A 2361-nucleotide genomic window follows, 5' to 3' on the forward strand; every position below is an offset into this window, starting at 1 on the left:
CAGCGGCAAAGCGAGGGGGGGCTCCTCCCGGCTGGGGTTATATCTAGTGAGGTGTCAGGTCTGGAGGCTGCTCTGGCTCGTGATCACGCTGCCATCACCAGTTATGCAAGCTAGAGGAGAGGGGTAAGCGGATATTATGCTTCAGAGCTTAAAGTGATCGCTGGGAAAGGGCAAGGAAGAAACCTACCCCTGTGGAGAAAGGTTTGGCATGTTGTGTGGATTTGCTTCTCTTTCACCCTTCCCTCGTGGTGTGGGTCCGTGACGTAAGGCTCGTGACAGCGCACGGAAAGGTATGAACTGATAGACCAGTGTGATCCAGTGGCAAAGTCTCTGCATCACAGGTTGTCTTGGAGGTGTGACAAAGAGCATTGTGTATGAATGAAGAACTGAACCACCTAAGGAAGCATACATAACAAGCTTTAGCCTTCTGAACTGTTGTGTGTGGAGAAAGTATGGGGTTTTTATTTCTTTATCCTCCCTACAGTTTGAGTCATGCTTTCTTTGTGCTCTGTGAGGAGCTTTCTTTGTGCTGTGTGAGAAGTTCAGTGTCTGCCTGCCTGTGCTGAATCAGAGACATGGCAGTGTGGGAGCTGGAACAAAACAGATGCTTTGGAACTCCTAAGTTAAATCCTGAAGATATTTCTAATATGTATCTTGTTATAGATGCTAAATTGTTCTCAAATTCTAAAGATTTTCTGTCCATAATAACTAAATGGCTTTATAGAAGTTGAAGTGGCTGCTAGGAGCTTTTTGAGGAACTTGTGTAGGAAGGAGGGTACTTGTAATCCATTTGGAAGAGGGAAGCTGGAGGGGACATAAAGTGGAAGGGTAAAACCTGAGGATGAGCTGTTTCTTTGTGTGCTGAGTGGGGGTGCAGCAGATCTACAGCACCTGCCCCACTTTACCAAGCTGCCTTTGGGATGCCCACTCACAACATACTGACATTCCTGTGTGCCTGATGTTTTTTTAACAAAACTTTTATAGCCTTCCCTCACTCTCATTTCTCCTCCATCCATTAGTTCAGTCAGTACTTTTCATTTAGTCTGTTGCTTCCCCTTCTGCCCACTTTGTACTCTTAATAAAGAAGGGTTTTGTGCTGTTTGACTGTACCATCTGGGTGGCCAGTAACTGATTCCTTGTGAGCAAATCCCTCTGAGGTATTTCTGTAAATGTTTCAACTTATTAAAACAGAGGGTAAATATGTATGAATGTGACATGATGATATGAATGTGACGTGTATGATATGTATGAATGGAGGGTATTTTCTTATATGTGTCAAATCAGTTTTCTCTCTCCTTCCTTCCCCTCTTCTTTCCATGCCCCCAAGGGTAGTGAAAGGGGAACCAACATTAAGTGTGACTCTTATCTAGCACTGTTTACACTGGGGAAAATAAGAGGATGAAAGTTTTCTAGGGTAGGAGCAAGACAAACTCTTGACTTCAAGCTAGCAAGCTTCAGGAGAATAAATAGGCAGGTTCTTGTCGAGAATTGAAGAGAAAAATAAACAACATTAAGAAGAGAAATCCAAGGAAAACTCTTTATTCAAGTTGCATATAATTTGAAAGCTCTCCCTTTCGAATGCTTAGAAAAATAACACTAAAGTATTTGCTCAGACAACTGCCATTGACAGCCACTGAGCCTTGGGGAGAGCTTCACTGTTAGAGCAGGACCAGCAGAGGGAATGAATGCACATGTTGTTTCTTGCAGGAGCTGTAAAAATAATGTAAAAATAAATCTTAGAAGTAGTAATAAAGTGCATGTATTTACATCCTGGTGTTTTGGGGGCTGGTGTTACACTGCTGTCCTGTGTGTAACGCATTTCGAGGTGGGTGCATCTTGGGCTTTGATTTAGAATATTTGATTGTTCTTCTCCCTCACCACTTCTTTCACATTTTTCCCCATTGCTGCGTTTGTTTTGTTTCTGTTCTGCTCTCTGTTTGCTGCTGGATGTGTTGGCTTGAATATTTTGTTGGGCAGGAGACACTGTAACAGGCTTTTTAAAGTGGGCTCCTTTTTTTTTCAGTAACTTTTTCTGTCTGATGGAGAGCATTAGTGCAGTGTCATACAGGCTTTTGTTTTTTAAGCTGTGTGTTCTGACATCTCCTTCCTGTAGTTACCCTGACTTGCTCTAAGAGCTTCGTTTCAGTAATAATCCATAATTGCAATATGCTCCCTGATAATTTGTAGGAGTAAGACATAATGCAGTGTGTGATTACAGAGCTGTCCACGTGGTTGTAGTTCGTTTTAGTAAATTAACACATGGTAAATGCCACTATAAGACAAAACAAAATGCTCTAACCATGGCTAATATTGGTGAGCAGTTTATTCTCTGGCAATGATACGTGAGGAAGAGGGGAAAGA

Source organism: Antrostomus carolinensis, unplaced genomic scaffold (assembly GCF_000700745.2).
Source record: "Antrostomus carolinensis isolate BGI_N321 unplaced genomic scaffold, ASM70074v2 scaffold12980, whole genome shotgun sequence".
In the NCBI taxonomy this organism is placed as follows: domain Eukaryota; kingdom Metazoa; phylum Chordata; class Aves; order Caprimulgiformes; family Caprimulgidae; genus Antrostomus; species Antrostomus carolinensis.